General features: G+C 33.8%; 1 protein-coding gene across 1 annotated transcript in view; it reads right to left on the bottom strand.

Annotated features, from left to right (window-relative positions):
• The window catches only part of LOC128221254 (uncharacterized), a 122,381-nt gene that overhangs the window by 14,626 nt on the left and 86,794 nt on the right, over nt 1-20,961 (bottom strand). The window lies entirely within an intron of this gene.

Here is a 20,961-nt window from a genome sequence, read left to right as displayed (position 1 = left end):
TTACTTAAATTTAAAACCAGCTATCTATAAAACAATCACACAACATGTAATTATTTAAAAAAAAATCATATCTTAAGGTTTAATTGGCTTTTAGCAGCTAATAGCTTCATCAGTAGACAATCATAAAAAAGAATGACCTCAATGTCATACACTTTGAATGTTTTCACTTTGTTTATTTAATTTATGTAAAAAAGACTGCCAGCTATATATCATGTATAACACTATTTAATTCAAACATAGCTTCCACAGCGTGACTATTCTATTGTTTTTAACATTTTACCCACAAAATACATCTAAGTATGTTAGAGTTCAATTTTGGCAATGCATGTACATAAAAAAAAAGTGCAGGCTTAATTTTTGTGTGGGCCAATTACAATAAAAGGGCCGAATTTTCAAAGTTTTGTTCATTGATTTTGTGTATATCTATTGAACTTATGAACATGCCAAAACACCGAATAAGCTTAAGAGTCCAATTTTGACCATCTACAGAAAATAGAGTGGGGGTTGACTCCCTTACAACATAATAGTTCGCAGACTAAAAGCTTATGTTCAATGGACTTGAAATAAATTGATGTAGTTTCCTAAAAAAAAAAAAACCGGAATACATTGTCTTAATAATGCTGTGATCTCAATAAGTTTCGATTGAACCGTCTTAAATAGTAAAATAGTCAGAAAGTTACCGACCAGCTATTACCTATAATTCTGCTATATATATTTACATTCACACTTGATTTTCTGTATGTTAAAATTTGCATTCATTTGCAAGAACCGGTCAACATTTTGTGTTTTACAAGAAAGACTTGGTTCATGCATATGTAAAACACAAATTAAAAATCTTGCTTACTTTATTGATGAAAGAAAAAATATTACAAACAAAATCATTGTTGCCATCAAACACAAAGTAATGAAAAGGGGAAATGTAAATATAAGGGATTGATTCTTATAATTTCTTTGAACGTTCATGTAGTTTGAATGCTATATTAGGCCCCGATTTTGCAAAATTTCCAAAACACTTTTCCAAATTGCATGAACCAACAAAAAATAAGAAGCAATCCTTAAAAAAATTACTTTTTTTTTTCCAAATTCCAACAGGGCCCAATTGCCATTTGAATCATCCGTTTCGGACGGCACCCTGAATTCTTATAAATGAGATCACTCCGAGGTTTAAAGTTTTTACCCTGTTGTTCTCATCATTTTCCCGCGCAGCATCAATCATAGCTGTATCATCTACAGTAACATTCAGCATGATGATACTTAATACATTTGACATGTATAATATTCTATGATCCTACCAAACGCAAAAGACCAGATGAATTATTGCCCCATTAGGAATACAACGCTGGCAGATATTACCATAACAATTATCTCAAATATGGGCATTACAATAATTACACACGAATATAGCAGCCGGTCCATAGAAATTGTGTGATTCTCCTGCGAAAACAGTAACAGGAATTTATGCAACAATTTTTTAATTAGAGACCCGATAAATTTGGCATTTCCAATTTTCTGACACACACACACCCACACACACACACAGAGAAAAAAATCAACCCAAATTGTTTTTAGCCCGTCTTCTGTCATTTTTTTTCTTTTTTTTTATAAAAGAATTAAGGAGTTTAAGGAAGTAAAGAAAATTTAACTACCGCAGGGTAAGACATTAATATCATTCACAAAGTAGCCCGCCAGATTACTGGATCTTAATTCTGGTAGTCTAAAAATAATATGAAAGTTGACAAAAACATTTTTCAAGACACATCCAATGCCTAGTTTATAAATTATACAAATTCAATAGTTTTAAAGAATTAGTAATCACGTGGGGGGAGGGGGAATTTTTCAAAACTTAAATAAGTAGATAAGAATTTTTCTTGGTATCGGCTTTAAAATTACCAAAGAAATGGTTACGTCTCAGACTACAGTTAGTGTCGAACCCTGCTAACACCTAAAAATGTGGGTGGGAGCCCAATGAGCTAACAAATAATTTTAGCCTCTTATTTATTTAATTTTGCATTTATTTAAGCTAATGAACAATGGAATCAAGCAAAATGGTGTCATTTCTGACATGCCTGAACGAAGGGAAAGACATTTATGTTGGGCTCAAATCCATAGAGTAAGTGATATTACAAGCTTATACAGTTCCCAATATACAGTACATCAATGCACAAACACTAAATGTTTTGTTCTACAAATGCACATACAGTTTATATTCTGTTCTGTTCTACCATCACACAAACAATTTATATTCTGTTCTGTTCTATCATCACAGATACAATTTATTATCTGTTCTGTTCTACATTCGCACATACAATTTATGTTCTGTTCTGTTCTACAATCACACATACAATTTATGTTCTGTTCTGTTCTACAATCACACATACAATTTATATTATGTTCTGTTCTACCATCACATAAACAATCTATATTCTGTTCTGTTCTACAATCGCACATACAATTTAAGTTCTATTCTACCATCACACATGCAATTTATATTCTGTTCTACTTTGCACAAACAATATATATTCTGTTCTGCTCTACCATACCACATACAATGTATTATCTGTTCTGTTACAGTATTCCATCTAAAAGCTATGTACAATAAATAATTCATACAACATGATAAAGCACCTGACTGAGTGCTGAAATTATCACCCAGTTAATCACAGTGAATCATTTCAAAATCTGGAGTGAATCTGGGCTTATCAGCTACAGGCATCATTCTCCTGACAGTTGAAAGACTTTCACTTCTGAGGGGTGTTAACATTTAATGTTTCCATCATGTCTATTCCATTTTCTTGTTTATTCAACCTTTTTCCATTTCTTGTGTTGTTTTTTAATCTATTCTTTTCCATTATTTCAGGAGGAAAACACCATTTTAATCTTTGTAGGGACTTACAACACCAGATGATACAATTGCAAGAAAAAAAGAAAATTCTCAAAAACTTACATTAAATTGATATCATTGCAGTGCTCCAGCTAGCCCGTTTTTCAATGGCGCAGCGCCCGTGCCCCTTTTCTTACCGCCCTGCCCTTTTTTTGAATAGTGCCCTTTTCACAAATACTCTATTAGGGCCAATTATTCCGTTAGTGCCCTTTTTACTATTGAAATCATTATGAAAGAGCAGCAGCCCTTAATCTGCTGTCATAATTGAGACAAATTACGTAATACTTATGATAATAGTGTTCCCGCTAGGTGTCACCATGCCCCCATTGTCTGCTTAAAATATGCCGTACTGCCTTTTCATCTTCCCATGTGCCTTGTCCAAGTCATATGACAGCTAAGTGTGTATCTGTGTAGTGAGCAGACGACCTGTGTATTTTCATAATTTGTAATCTTCTAATCCAATTATTAGGAAGAGCCAAATACGGGAACATCGGCAGGAGGCGGAGCTTTTTAATGTCAGCCAATCAGAATATACATTGAGAACTCGTTCATTCAATCATGAAAGTTCATAAAATGCGATAGAAAATGTGAAGGGATGGTGAAAAGAGTTGTCAAGCACAAATCTTTAAAAATAATTGTTAATTGTATTGTACTGATGATACTCGCCATTTTAATTAAAAATTGTTGATTTGAAGCAGACGGTCACTGCCGATTTGTAAACATAAGAAAGGTGGCGCTGACACAATCAAATACATCACCTTTTCAGTAAAAGTTTTGAAAGTTAATTTCTAAAATATTCATGATAAAGATTTCTTTGTTACCCACAAAAATATGTTGATGTTTTATGTAGCATTTATTTACCATGTCCACGATCTTGTCAAAATTCGCCTAAACCGCCATTTTGTCAGAACATTTTTCGGAGTTATTTTATCAATGCTCTGTTTTATAAGTGATTTTTTAAACCAGGGAAGTGATTTTTATTGTCATTTTATTCTAAAAAATCAGCATATTAAACATTATTTTACCAAAGACAATCAAATAACAGCCAGGGTGAATGTAACATTCGTTCCCAATCGCGATCGTACCAAACTAAGATTCGTCTCCAACATATATATATATATTTTTGTATCTATTTATTTGATTGCTTCAAATGTTTAACTGTGTTTGTTTTTTTCTTCATTTTACATAATTTTTAGGAGAAATATGTGACATTGCACTAAAGAAGACTCCAGACAAGTAGAATCATACTACCACAGACAAAAAAAACAAATTTTAATATTAAAACACACCCTTCTAATTTTAGAGAAAAAACAACAACACCATTTTGTATAAGTCTAAAAATCATGAAAAATGATTTAAATTGAGTATGTAAACAAAACAAATTCTAGGGGCAGACCCCCCCCCCCCCCCCCTAAAAAAAAAAAAAAAAAAAAACAACCTTGTGACAGGGATTGACCCCTCCCACCACCACCCCCAAACGCCCCTACACGACTCATGTAGCTTGCCCTTTTCAAAACTCCACCCTGCCCTTTTCAAATCCTGGCTGGAGCACTGCATTGTGTACACCACATTGAATTTGATACTTGCCGATGTATCACATTGCATACGACACAAGCATCTTTTGCAGTTAAGAGTAATTTTTTCCAATTCGAAATTTACTGGGTTTGTCTACCTCGTAAATCAAAGCGACAGTATACGTATCGGTACTGAGTCACGTGACATGCTAAATACACATGCCATATATACACTGGGAAACCATTATGCGCTACTTTTAAACAGATTAACTCAGCTGAGACAGCGACTTAATTAATATTCTTTTAATCACAAAAAAATGATGTATTATCGGCCTAATACTAGCTAGTATTGACAAGTCTAAGCTTGCCTTGTGTAAGTTATGAATTTGCTGATTTTGGGACCATCTGGTGTCTAGGCCCTGTAAATATTTAAAAAAAATAATAACAGAATATACTTAATTATTTTACCGTAAAACGAACAGTACAGCTGTGAGAAAATTGAGTGATTTTAGGATTATTTCCTGCTACTAAGTTATAACCTTAAACAAAAAGTTAACTTACCTCAAAAGACAACCTCCAAATGGCTTTGTTGCTTTTATTCCTCATAACTTTTTCACTATTTCTCGTCAGATTACTGACGTAGGAGCTAGGATTGTCCATCGTTTCATTTTAGTCCATCTATCATGACAAATCCGGGATCATTTAATAACTTACGTGACGTTATTATAATAGGCACTTTGAATGTTCATTGTTTCATTTTAGGTCCAAAACGTAGTAACCCTTCCCTAAATTTGCCACGAATTGGATGTGGAAAATGGGTGGCAGTTGGTGGAGTATTGGAACGGGTGGCACTTGGTGTAAAACGATGAAAAACAGAATAAAATGGGACTTTGATCTAATTTTTCACCATTTTCCACCAAATGCCACCCCAACGTGGCACTTGGTGGAGTATTGGAACATTTTCCACCAAATGCCACGTGGCAATTTTTTTCACCAAATGCCACCCCAACGTGGCACTTGGTGGAGTATTGGAACGTTTTCCACCAAATGCCACGTGGCAAAATTTTTCACCAAATGCCACCCCAACGTGGCAGTTGGTGGAGTATTGGAACGTTTTCCACCAAATGCCACGTGGCAGTTGGTGGCAAATTTTTCACCAAATGCCACCCCAAGGTGGCAGTTGGTGGAGTATTGGAACAATTTTCCATCAAATGCCACGTTCAGTTTCTTTGATCTTTTTTCACCAAATGCCATGCCAATGTGGCAGTTGGTGGAAATTATGTGGCACTTGGTGGAAATAAAATCATGGGATTTATGAAGTATGCATACAACAACCTAAGAACAACAAAAATCATTTCTTTGCAGTCATTTAGTTTCATATGTACACAAAATTACAAAGGATCACAGTTGATGGTGAAGAGCTGTCTGCATTTCTACATTTGGAGAAATCCTGAAAACAGTTTTAGTATTATTTATTTTGGAGGTTTCATTTTAGCTATCATTATTCAAAATATATTTCAAAATTAGATGCATAAATAAAATGACAACATTAAAAACATACTCTTATATAAGTTTCTTCAGCTTTGGGCCTAGCCAGATTAATACCAAGTATAACAACAAAATGATATACCATAACTAATTATAGAATTCAGCCTCATACATTAAATCATTGCAAATATGTTTTACAAGAGCACTTGTCTGTTGTATTAGCAATGACAATACAGGTAAAAAGTTAATTTAACTACCGGTTTTGGTATTTTGAATATTGAAATGTCAATAACCTGTTTCTTTCCTTTAGTGATGCAGTCATTCGGTTGTTGTTTTCTGCAAGTTTGGCTATACTTCTTCTGCTATAGAAGTCCCCTATTCATATTTCTTTCTGAAAAAAGCGATCATTTTAATAAATCTGTTCAATATAACAGGGTTTGCCTCACAGAAGAATGTTATTTGTTCTACAATTTGTTCTACAAATGTCTTTGGAAACATGTGTACACCAAGATTCACTTTAATATCTTTATTTTTTCAAAATCATGCAGCCAACAACATGAATTACACCAAGGCTTTGTCAATACCAATAACGATTTTTCTTAAAAACACACACACCCTTTAGATCATATACATCTTCTACATCTTTTCTTGACTGGCATTCAATATTGTTTATCTCACCCTTCATAGCACTTAGCACTTTTAAATAAGTATAAGCTAATAAAATATGATAAAACTATGAGGTCAGTCTTCATTTAAGTTATTGTAATATTCAAATATTTACCAAAAAGGTCTTAGAATCTTGTCCAAGTACATTGTCATCCTTATGGGGGGGTTTTGTCTGGAAAAAATGTGTATAACATTTCTTTATACATCTTCAACTTCATTGTACAAATTGAATGATAATTTTTAAACTTAGTACATTGCTTGACTGAGTATTTGTCAATTATTTTGGAATAAAGTGAAACATACTTGACAGTACATGCATAAAGCTTATCTCTTAGTCAAACTTTAAACAAAGACAAAGAGCCTAATATGTGTAAAAATAAAATAAAATGATAAGTCATGATCTTTTTTGGATGTTAATATGATAAAAAAAACAGTTACCTTATAATCAATCCATTTTATTAAACAAAACTGCACAAATTTTTTTCTCACTATTCAAAGTTCCACAAAATTAATGCTAGTAACTGTCAGAAGATTCAAATATTTTGAGGAGATTTTCCAGCAGAGAGGTCATTCCGAGTTTAAATCAAACATTAATGCATCCCTGTACCTTTGGGGAAATAGCAACAGAGCACATGTACACAGAAAACTTAGTTTAACTCATCATTATCATGATCATGATAATCACCATCACATTGTTGTTGTTGTCATCATCATCATCATCATCATCATCATCATCATCATCATCATCACCACCACCACCACCACCACCACCAACAACAACAACATCATCATCATCATCATCATCATCATCAATAACAACATGTTGTTGTTGTCACCACCACCACAATCATCATGATCACTATCACCACCACCACAATCATCATAATCACCAATACCACCACAATCATATTCACCAACACCACAATGAACCACCAACAACAACACAATTGTCAAAATCAACCACCACCACCACCACCACAATCATCATAATCACCACCACCACAATCATCATAATTACCACCACCACCACCACCACCACCACCATCATAATCATTATCAATAGAACCACCAACATCATAATCATCATCAATAGAACCACCAACATCATAATCATCATCAATAGAACCACCAACATCGTAATCATCATCAGTATAACCTGAGCAACATTACCAGTTAGTTTTAAATAGTAGCATATGTAATGATGCTAAAACAGCAGCATGAACAGCAACTGTCGTAAATTCTATTATTATTCCATCATGATAAGTAATGGTTCCATTTTACAGAACTCTTGAGATTTTCTAAGTCTTTTTTCACCAAATGCCACCCAAAAAATTAACTAAGTTCATTTTTTCACCAACTGCCATATGAAAAATTAACTAAGTCCAACTTTTTCACCAAGTGCCACATGAAAAAAAAACTGAGTTCAATTTTACACCAACTGCCACCTCCAGTTGGGTGGAAATTTCATGGCAGTTGGTGGAATTCTTGATATTCCACCAAGTGCCACCCATTTTCCACCAAGTGCCACCCATTTGCCATGGATTTGGGTGGCATTTGGTGGAAGTTGGTGGCAAATTTAGGGAAGGGAATAGTGTCCATATTCATAACTTGAGTTATAAATACTTCATTTTATTTTTCAAAGTTTTTTGAAGTCCATGTCATAGTAATAATATCCATATTAATAACTTGAATGGTCATCTATTATGTTTTCTATTTTAAGTCCAATTTTGTCATAGTAATAGTAGCCATATTAATACCTCAATTGTCCATTAATATGTTGTTGTTTTTTTTATATACATTCAACATCTAGCTGTGACACTTGATTTTTTTTGGCAATCTGGAGTAAATCATTTAGTAATTCTTAAATTAAAACAAATTGACATACAATGAATTCAATACAGTCTACTATGAAACCTAGTACAGTATTTACACAAATTAAAATCCTTTGAAGTTAATGATAGTTGACGGATATTTGTATTATCCGGAAAATCAAATTTCATTACTTTTTGGTTACCCCCCCCCCCCCCCCAAAATGAAACATTAAAGATTGAACTGAATCTTGCATTCCAAAAAACAACTTCGATTTATCTTCAACTTTAACTTTTTTTGGAATATAATTCAAGTGATCTCTACTTGTTTTTATGATGATATTTTTGTTAAATTTGAGCTAATACTTTTCGGACAATGATTCGAAATATTAATAACAGCACGACACAAAAACAAATCCCTTAATTTTTCTTATGTCAAACCCATATTTTATCAGGAGATATATAACCAGAATTAAAAGAAAACAATAATGTCTAAGCTGAACAGAAGTGCATGACATAGAATCACTTGTAAACAGGAAATAGTCAGGCTGCAATTTCCATAATTAGGAAACATTCCAGCCACAGAATTGCCCTGTCGATCATGAGCTGAAATGCTTTGGATTTGTCATATCCAAAATGTTTATTGTTTTGGAAATTGTTTAAAACTGTATTATTAATTCGTTTCGTTGGTTTGGTCAAAGTTTAAACCAAAACATTTTTTCAAAATTATTCAAAATTTATTCCATTATAACTTTAATTTAACCTATCAAGTAATCATTGATTGGTCAATATTTATCCAAACAATTCTAACCAATCAAATCATTTAAATGTTCATACTTGGCCAAATGATACCTTTGTACAACTTTTCACTATAGGGCTGCCTCATAGTATATATTGTACCAGCTGTTTGTGTCTATGTTAGGCCAAAGGCAAAGCAATTTTTTTTAGTTTCTTCAAAACAAGGGGCTGGTCACTGTGTTCTGACGGTTGATATAATGCTAAACACCTCAAGTTTAGCAACCTTTTCCCTGATTTTGGACTGCTTTTTCGAGGAGGCATAATGTTCGTCTAGTTGAAAATAACTAAGTGAGAGAGTAAAACCATTTCGAGGTTGGGGGGGCGGGGCGCTAAACGGTTTCTGGAGCCAACGGATTCGCGAAAATCGGCAAACCTGCAGACAAATCACATTCCTGACTTTTTGAAAATGATTTCCTAAAATAAATAGCCGAAGAACTACCTCAGTTTACAGTATCTGTCAGACAAGCATGTGGAATATGTTTATTGTATAAATTCCAACTTGTTTCAAACACATGTGAGATTATTTATAATTATAAAGGAAGAACTCCAGATTCCTAACGATTTTGATATATACACCATGAGAAATGTTCTCAGGATTGTTACAGCGATATTTATTATAAACTGATATTAAACCATGTTAGACATTAAACCATGTTAAAGTATTGTAACATTCAACCATGCATATACATTGAATCTTTAGCTGTAAGCAATTGAGTTCTTATATGAATTATTAGCTCATAGCATAAATGAAATACATGCCTTGTTACTTATAATACACTATTTAATTTGAGTACCTTTGTAATTCCATTAATGGCACCTTACAACAATAATATCATCCATGAAGCAAGACAAATTTATAACACCAAAACTATGTCAATTGGCACTTCCTGCTCTCAGAAGTTGTTTTATGTATTCCTTGTTAATACATTATAACTTTAACTTTCTTCCATTTCTACACTATTTTTTCTTTTTTCAGTGAAAACATTTCCTCCCTCATTGGTCCAACTAAGCCCACTCTCTATCAATCTTAGTTATTGTTTTTGCACACTGATAAGCAATGTGGCTGAGTCAGTCAATTAGCAACAGACAGTGCATGAACTGATAAACATCATCCCATTCTGTCTTTACAAGACCTTTTCAGGTGCAGCCAGGGGTCATTTCAATACAATACATAAATTATAGTTCCATTTTGAGGGGTCATCTCAACATTGCTAGTGCATACATGTGATAACGTCCCGGACGTCCGGGATTGTCCCGGAAATCGTATCTCTGTCACGGAGGCACGGAGGGTGCATGTTTGTCCCGGAAAGTCATAAAAAAAAAAACGAAAAAAAAAATCTCGGAATCGGAATCGATTATCTTAATTTTACCATTGTAAGTCAGCTATTTTGCCTGTCCGGGACACTGGTCGTAAAACACAGGACATGTTGACACTAATCCGTTAATTGGTACGTGTGTCGTCGAGGTCATCGTCAATCACCCGATAATTGATCTATCGGCCTATTGTTGTGCTTAACGAGTGGGGGAGGGTTCTTGTATACTAATTCATTGTTTTCATATGGATTTGTTTGGTCTTATGAATGATAGCTTTTAATTGATGAATTGATATTTTTCACACATTTTACCAACAAACGAGCATGAAGGTAAGTTCAAAGAAAGTGACAAAATGAGTAAAAAAAACAAAATTAAAACACGGAAAACAAGGAATTTTAGTGTTTTGACCGTTTCCGAACTATCGTGTGTATTTTTACGTATTTTTACGCCGAAATAAAACTGACGATATGGGGTTTACAGACGGTTATATAGAGTGCTTTAATCACGTGACCATGGTAAGTCACATGATCGCTTTATACAGCTGATTGTTGACACGTCTCTATCAAAATTATATGCATCTCCAAACGGAAAAAAGCTCATCGACTTAAAAATCTTCTTTATCGTCTGGAAAATATTGTGTGTCATTAATTGCAAACGTTTTAAATGTGATGAAAAAATAAATATTTCGTAACGCATGTTCTCAAAAGCGCGGGAAAACAGGTGCCCGTATAGTTGTTTATTTCCTGTTTTGATGAAACCGAAAGTAGACTGCATATCCTCCTGGTTAGCACTTCATTTAAAGCCTGGGAAAATATCTGGTGGTTTTATTTTTTCAAGAAAATGCAGAAAAAAAAACAACCATGTCAGGTAAAAAATACGTCTTGACAGTCAAAATAGGTACATTTTCCCGACGTTAAAAACGACTAAAATAGCCCCAGATATGCTCTAGAATGCACCACAGACGTTCCCCATTTAAAAAAATTTCCGGCGGGGCATGCCCCCGAACCCCCCTAGTGTGCGTTGACATTACGACGAGTGTCCCGGAATCGACCCAAGATATTATCACATGTATGCTAGTGTATGGTAGACATTTATTTTTGCCTAAAATTTGGGAGGCCATCAGGATAGAGTGATCAAGATTATGTTGAATATCAAACTGTATTGCAAATATTATCTGGGTTAAATATAATGCTTACTGATTGCCAAAACAGTATGTTCAATGTTTATCTACAATCAAGTTTGCTTACTGATTACCAAAACAGTGAGTATGTTCAATGGTTAGTTACAATCAGGATTGCTTACTGATTACCAAAACAGTGAGTATGTTCAATGGTTAGCTACAATCAGGTTTGTTTACTGATTGCCAAAACAGTGAGTATGTTCAATGGTTAGCTACAATCAGGTTTGTTTACTGATTGCCAAAACAGTGAGTATGTTCAATGGTTAGCTACAATCAGGTTTGTTTACTGATTGCCAAAACAGTGAGTATGTTCAATGGTTAGCTACAATCAGGTTTGTTTACTGATTGCCAAAACAGTGAGTATGTTCAATGGTTAGCTACAATCAGGTTTGTTTACTGATTGCCACAGTGAGTATGTTTAATGTTTAGCTACAATCATAATAAATCATACACCAATCATAAAGACCTGTCTTTTGTTGGCATAATTCTGATTTATTCCATTTTCTTTATACTAGCTGTTTGTCTGGAATCTTACCCAGCCAAAATGTCAGAAAACAATGCGGGAAAGGTATATCATCATGTAATATTGAAATGTCAAGAAATGAAACCTTACACGTACAGCTTACATATCAGTAAACATATTTTGAAAGGCATATCGCATTTGGAACAATAATTTGTCACAAAATGAAGCCAAGTTACAAAGCAGACAATAATTTAACTTCCAGAAACCATTGTTTAAAAGCCACGTCTAGAAATGAAACCTTATACAGGTGAAATATCAGAAATAAGAAATTATTTGAAAGGCATTTCACATTTTGAACAATGATTTGTCTAGAAAATAAAACCTTACACAGCGCACATATCTGAGTAAACAATATTAAACAGGCATATTGCATTTGAAACCATGTTTTGTCCTGAAATGAGACCTACCACATCAGGCATATTAGTGAACAATATTTAACAGGCATATCACATTTGGAACACTGATTTGTCCAGAATTAAAACCTAACACAACAGACATATCAGTAAACAATATTTCAAATGCATATGGCCTTGGAACATTGATTTGTCTAGAAACAAAACCAGAGAACAGAATTCCTCATAAATTTGACAGTATCAGATTTTATTTTGTCTGGAAAGCATCAATCCCAGACAAAGTGACAGGACCTAATAATGTTAATGTGATGTTAGACAAGTGTTTCTGACTATCATTATGGGATAACTCTTTTCACACTTCAAAACAGATTCTTTCACAATGTTTGAACTGATGTTGACTTCAGGTGTCTGTCTTGCACCAAACAGTTTTTCCAAAGTATTAGCTGAGGTTGAATTTGGGTGCCTGTCCTGCACCAAAGAGGACTTCTGAAGTATAAACTGAGGTTGAATTCGGGTGCCTGTCCTGCACCAGAGTACTTCTGAAGTATAAGCTCAGGTTGAATTTGGGTGCCTGTCCTGCACCAGAGTACTTCTGAAGTATAAGCTATGGTTGAATTTGGGTGTCTGTCCTGCACCAAGGAGTACTTCTGAAGTATAAGCTATGGTTGAATTGGGGTGACTGTCTTGCACCAAACAGTATTTCTGAAGTATAAACTGAGGTTGAATTCGGGTGCCTGTCCTGCACCAAAGAGGACTACTGAAGTATAAACTGAGGTTGAATTCGGGTGCCTGTCCTGCACCAAAGAGTACTTCTGAAGTATAAACTGAGGTTGAATTCGGGTGCCTGTCCTGCACCAAAGAGTACTTCTGAAGTATAAACTGAGGTTGAATTCGGGTGCCTGTCCTGCACCAAAGAGGACTTCTGAAGTATAAACTGAGGTTGAATTCGGGTGCCTGACTGTCCTGCACCAAAGAGTATTTCTTAAGTACTGAAGTATTAGCTGAGGTTGAATTCGGGTGTCAGTCTTATATACTCCCAAGAGAAATTCCAAAGTATGAGCTGTTGGGTTGAATTTGGGTGCCCATGCACCCAGGGTACATGTTTAAGTTCCAAAGTAAAAAATGGGGTTTTGGCAACCAACAGTCCAAAGACTGTTCTTGCTTCTTGATTTACTTCTTTACTTCTTCCACAATTATCCAAACCATTCTTCAGATCTTGTGTAATTCAGAACACACAAGAGTACAATTAACTTGAGATTAACTTTAGATTAGTCCAAAAACCTGATGTGGTTTCATTACAAATTCAGAAGAACCGTTTAATGACCCTCATTTTCTTGCGAAATTCCTCATGGTTTAATAATGGACCAAGATTACTAGATCAAATTTCAGAAAATTAAAGTAGCATTAGAAACAAAACACTTGTGACGAACAGATTTGATTAGACATAATCTGATTTTTGCTAAACTATTATTGACAAAATTCAGTGTATGCTTGAAATGGCCCCTTATATTTTTTCACATATTATAGGAAATAGGAATTTTATGAACAGCCTGTCTCATAAATAGTTTTCATGTTTTTAAATGAACAGCATATAAGGATGTAATACAAGGTTTTATATTGTTTATACTTTTGAACTATATTAACTATATATATAAACTTATATATGTATGCATATTAAAATAAATTAAGTTTCAATGTAACTTGTATGAATTCAATAAAGCTTAAATTTATAAGTTATAAATTTAAATGACTTAATATTGAACCCCAAATTACTAAATGAATTCCAGTTTTAAAGGTCATGAACTGCACTTAGAGGTTCATGAACTGCCATTAAAGTTAATGAACTGCCAAACTATTCATGAACTCAGGCATTCATGAATTTTAAGTTCATAAATTTTGTCTTGGAGTTCATGAATTTCATATTCATGAACAAGTTCATGAATTTCTTCAAATTCATGAACTATAGTTCATGACCTTCATGAACCTCTTTCACAGGGTAATAATGCATTTCACAATATTCCCCCGCAAAATCTTTGTAAACAAACTTAATTTAGCTTTTAGTTCAGCTTTGTCAGCAGAACCAGGGTGCTACTGTTGAAAAACTCCCAGACTCATTTCATGGTTAGTTTAACACACGCTGCTATTGATAAAGTAGTTGTTTGTTTGGTCTGGCATAATAATACATCTGAGTCACTTAGCATTATTTTCTTTTTCTTGTAACAAACATTTCATACTTTGATTTTGAGCGTGAGAGTTTAAAAATATTATTATGTGTATTTTAAAGACTTCCTGTTTCCACTTATGGTTCTTATAATGTATTTAGCTATTGCGCATTTGTTGTTTAATTTGCCTCACAGAAAATATTAAACAATAGAGACGATGCGAAAAAACACTACTTGTATGGGAACGTTGACGTGCAGACTACTTTTTGAGCACTATGTTATCCAAGTATATGCATATTGTACAAGTTTCAAATACCATGTAAAAAAAAGCATGAGGAAAAATTCAGATTTATGCAAAAATCAGCGAGCCCAGAAATACAAGTTTACACTGAAATTTCGCAAAACAATTTTTAAATTCAACCCAAACTTTTACACATACATATTACAAGCCACTATACGTACAAGTTCTCATACATGAAGTGTTTCGCAATCATATTTTTATCCTAATAATCATTTCCAACAGTTTTACAGTTATATCATGTTACTTTCACAAAATATTTAATCAAATTGTGACTGTGTAATAATGTTTGAGTGCTTCAACAGATTTAATGACTCGGAAAGTGACTTTACAAATTGTCCAACTTGTAACATTTTACCTTAACCATAATCAACACTTTTTTACAAAACACACTATAAGAACAAACACAGAAAATAATTAATTCCACAACACAACATTGATATCATAGAACTGCCTCACACTAAAAACACAACAAAAACACTAGAAAATCCCCCGAAAAATCATTCCAATAAGAAAATCGCACCAAACATCTGATAAACCTATCACAGTAACATCAAATACTCCTGTTCAATCACTTAAAATCTCCAGTAAAAATTTCCCAATCCATGAAAAAAAAGTCATAGAACATAAAAACACTTACTGATTGTAATCCAAAAATCTATCTAGGTACGCAATACAGAACCAAAATGGAAAAGAGAAAATACTTTACCTATCCAAGAAAAGATAGGGTTCTTATCTGTAAGCATAACATAAAACCTCAGTGCAGGAATTTCCTTGGTTGTTGGTATGAAGCCAAACTCATGCATTTATTATTTTGTCTAGAAATATACTACAGTTAGGCTACAGAAAAATACTCCCTACATTCTCATTTTGAATTTCAAACCAAGTATTGCAGTTGTGTAGATTTATTGTTTTTAAAAAAATTCATTTGATTTGTTCAAATTTCAGTGACTTTTTTTTACCATGTTCCAAAAAAGCCAAACAATAGTTGACGCAGGTCACGTTCTGCACTCATGCAGTGGGAATATGAAACTAAAGATAAATAGATTTGTCTGGGAATATTACAGTAACATTAACAATCTATCAGTCTGAGAGGAGTATCCCATTTTGTATGGGAAGGAAATGGTTATAAAGATGTAATGGATATTTTGCATCATAAACAAACACTTAAGTCAAAATGAACTGTAGCACCAGACACACTTTTCAAAGTAATCACCACAGTGACCATAAAACACATTATAAGTTTCAATAATAAAACCTCTCCATTATCAATAGTTTCAAAAACAGTGTGAATCATCAACACCATCAACACTTGCATCATGATCATGATCATCTAGTCATCATCACCATCTCACCATCATCATCTTCACCATCATCATCATCATCATCATCATCATCATCATCATCATCATCATCATCATCATCATCATCATCTCCATCACATCATCATCTTCACCAACACCATCATCATCATCATTATCATCATCATCATCATCATCATCATCTCCATCACATCATCATCTTCACCATCACCATCACAGTCCTCCTTTTCCTCCTCCTACTTCCCATCAACCTCCTCCTCATCATCATCATCACCATCACCTTCTTTATCATCATATTATCACCATCATGACACAATCATCATCATCATAATCATCATCATCATTATCATCGTCATCATCATCATTATCACTATCGATTCATTACCCAATCCTCCTCCTCATCATCATCACTATCATCGAATCATTACCTCCTCCTCCTCCTCCTCCTCCTCCTCCTCCTCCTCCTCCTCCTCATCATCATCATCATCATCATCACCATCATCGAATCATTACCTCCTCCTCCTCCTCCTCATCACTTTCATCAAATCATTACCTCCTCCTCCTCGTTCTCATCATCACCATCATCAAATCATTACCTCCTCCTCATCCTCATCACTATCATCGAATCATTACCTCCTCCTCCTCCTCCTCATCACTATCATCAAATCATTACCTCCTCCTCCTCTTCCTCATCATCACCATCATCAAATCATTACCTCCTCCTCATCACTATCATCGAATCATTACCTCCTCCTCATCATCATCATCATCACCATCATCGAATCATTACCTCCTCCTCATCACCATCATCGAATCATTATCATCAGCATCAGCATCAGCATCAGCACCATCACCATCACTATCATCATCACCATTGAATCATAATTGAATCATTACCTCCTCCCTTTGCATCACCATCATCACCATCACCATCTTCATCATTATCACAACAGCAGAAAAGAAAACCACGAAAACTTAATATTATACATGAGCTTAAATTTATAAAACAGTAAGGGAACAAACTCTTGTTAAGTATAACTGGAAAGATTTCTTGCATTAATACTCTTGAGCATTATTTTATTGTGATATTTCACATATGTCCTTATATGTTTAACATGATATTCTGTATTGCAAAAGTGGTTGGATAAAATATTTATTCATGCATATTTATCAAATTATGTTCTGTATTTCCTTTTAAAATTCCTTTAATACAGTAACATTATCAACAAAAGTGCGGAGTAGCACATGCAAACGCTTGTCTGTCGAAAGGGGCATGACTTCAATGATTATTAGAACCAGAGTGATGGGCCTTGCTGTACTTGTGTGTATTGTCTCTAGCAACATGTGACTGGTACCATGCTTTATTTGAATATCTATTTATGGCTGTTAGGTTAATGTTTGTACACAACAATGATGATGCCAAGACTGTTAGTGAATGACATCAATTTTTTCTTCTTCAAAAAACCAACAAGTTAAAATTAAGATCACCACGCTTGATTTCAAAGGATAACTGTAAAAATCATACAAAAAGCTCTTATGAAGAATATTTAATTAGATTTACTACTTTTTACCTGGATGGAAAACAACTGTTAGTGGATATCTTGTTTGTCACAAAATATAGTAACCCATATGCGGCGTTAAATACGCATTTTGGTTGTTCAGTTAGCACACTCGCTTCTCACCTAAGCCACCCGGGTTCGATTCCTGCCTTGGGTGCATGTGAGTCTGGTTTGTGGTCCCCATGCCGGACAAGTGGGTTTTCTCCAGGTTCTCCAGTTTCCCCCACATAACAAGACCGCCCTCTTGCATAAAATTGTGTCGACGAGAGTGATTAATATAATACTGCAATAACGTGTTTCAAAATCTTTGTTAAATAATTATGTTTAAAATAAATAAGCATTCTTTATCTCCTTAATTCTAAGTAAAATTTATAAAATAATTATTTAATTGGTTACATAACACAAAAGCTAACACTGTACAAAAGAAGTTCCTCAATGAAATCTACACAAAACTTCTATCTCCAGTAAGTTTCCTGCCACCACTCGAGTGACAAATATATGAAACCAATCTTTAAAATTATCATTAAAATTAAATGATTTCAATAAAATTCCTTTAATATTTTTACACCAAATTCATACTTTATTAAAACCTACATTTCTATAACCAATGAAATCTCCTATCACCCTTTGATGTTGATGAAATTTAATTGTTAAGAATTGCAGTAATAAAATTTGAGTTTTTCGGGTTTCACAAATCATAAAATTATTGTCAGTTATAATCTAAGTCAGTTCTAACATATTGTATAAAACATTCACTCGCTCAGCCCTTGTTAATCATTTATATTTTATACAGTCGGCTGATTTAATTCAATTCAATTCAATTCAATATCTTTATTTCCTCCTTGTAGGAGATATGCATTTTATATACACATAGAAAAGTCAATATTCAATATTCTAATGGAGCATTGCAAATATGTACAACATGTGCTCAATAAGGGTGATTAGTGTACAATATGTACTCTTCATTGAGTCACATATGTGTCACATTCAACTTAAACTCCATGAACACATTTGGAGATGTACTGAAATGATATCAGTAAGAATGTCATGTTCGCGTCATCTTCAAGTTAAGAACTTTACTTAAGTTAACAATGCTGTTATCGTCATCATTGTTAACTTTCAAATTGTTACTGCTCTGGAAGTTTAATGGATACACTTGTGATCTGCTGTTTTCCTAACAAAATTTCAGACAACTGTTTCAGCTGTACTTATTTATATTAAAATATGTGAGCACATCACAAATATATCATGTTTAAAAGTTAACAACGGTGTGGTTCAATTTAACAAGGTTCTGAGCAATTCATGCCATGCAATATGTTCTGAATATAAGATATCAAATCATGAACTTGAAAATTAGAAAAAAAAAATCCAACAATTAAAGATAAGACCAAAAAAATAAAATTGTTTGTTTAGGGTAACCTTCCCAAAATTTCTAGGTAGGGTAGGTAGGGATTTTTTTTATATTTTTTTTCACAATCTGTCGTAAGTTCAGAGTGTTTTCTTGCACACCAGGCAGTCTTTCCTACATTACTGTCATTGCCTGACTTTGTTTTATCATATAAAAAATAATTCTGATTAAAATCTGCATTTATCCGCCATTCGTTACTCTCTATTCGCTAACGAATATTTTTTTTTGCTCAGAAATGGAAAAAAATAGTTAGGGTCGGTGCATTTTTATAGGTAGGGTCGGGTTACCCGAAACGGACATAATTTTTTTAAGGCCTAAGATTGTATATCTGAACTTGTTAGTATCCGATACAGCTGGGCCTGTAATCATAAAACATTTTAAGTCATTTCTTAACTTAAGTTGATTGCCTACGATTTTCATAGTCAACTCAAAAGAAAAGAATAAGTGTTTTTAACATAAAAGTATATATGTATTAATTCAACACAATCAATAAAAATGAAGAATTTCAGTTTTTATATCAAATGACCAGTGAGTTTCTTTAAACTTAGGAAAATTATTTATTGTAGGAAATGACTTTAGATGTTTATATGTATACCAGCCCTGGAACCATACGATATAAATAACTCTGGAGTTAGTATTAGAAGTCAAAATTAAGTATTAAAGCTGCACTCTCACAGATTGAATGTTTTGACAACTTTTTTATTTTTTGTCTTGGAACGAGCTAATTTTTGCAAAAATCCATGGAAACCAGTTATATAAGACTGCTGACAAAAAATAGATCGCAGATTTTTAATTTAAGTTCAAACAATGATGTTTTATGCTTTTAAGCAATAAAACGTTAATTATCGAACGGAAATATGAAAATCTATGATCTGATGTTTTGTCAGCAATCTTATATCATTGGTTTACAGATATTTACGCAAAAATTTGCTCTTTCCAAGACAAAAAATAAAAAAGTTGTAAAAACGGTAAATCTGTGAGGGTGCAGCTTTAAATAACATGACAGAAAGGACAAAAAATCCTTAAAATCTTTTCCCAAGTGGTATTATGGCCGGGAGAAATGCATCCACTACACTAGAACCACTGCCCAATAGGAATAAACTACAACCCTATTGTTCCACCCATTCCAAACTCTACCTGCGATCTATTTTCTCTCAAACATTTTAATTGGTCCAAAGTGGCAGTTCCAAGTCTAGTGAGCATTTCATCTGCATGAAATATTGCGCTCCCAGAACGGGCCAATATTTTGGGTACCTCAGATGCCTGTTGCAATGAAACAATGGAAATACTTATTTTAAAACTGGATCTTGTGATAATCTGATTTGACCACAAAGTCGGACAATTCTGGATATATATCACAAGTGCTCTCTTGTCCGGAAAATCTACATACTTATCAATTTGTTTACGAAACAAAACTCTACAGATACTATTTATTGTGTCCACTTAAAGCCCTCAAACACCCACCATCATTGTAAGTAAATCCACTTATATACTTAACACTCATCTCAATTGAAAAACCAAACAGAGTAAACAATCAAACTCATACATACATACACACTGAAATAAATCTTAGCGCCTATCTAATACATACCACATCACACATTTCACAACATTATATCTATCCCATGATTTAAAGCTGATTAAAAAGCTCAACAGAGCTTTATTGTTAAATGCCTTGCAGTCATTG

This window comes from Mya arenaria, chromosome 16 (assembly GCF_026914265.1).
Source record: "Mya arenaria isolate MELC-2E11 chromosome 16, ASM2691426v1".
Classification (NCBI taxonomy): Eukaryota; Metazoa; Mollusca; class Bivalvia; order Myida; family Myidae; genus Mya; species Mya arenaria.
This window is presented reverse-complemented; position numbering and strand designations above follow the sequence as displayed.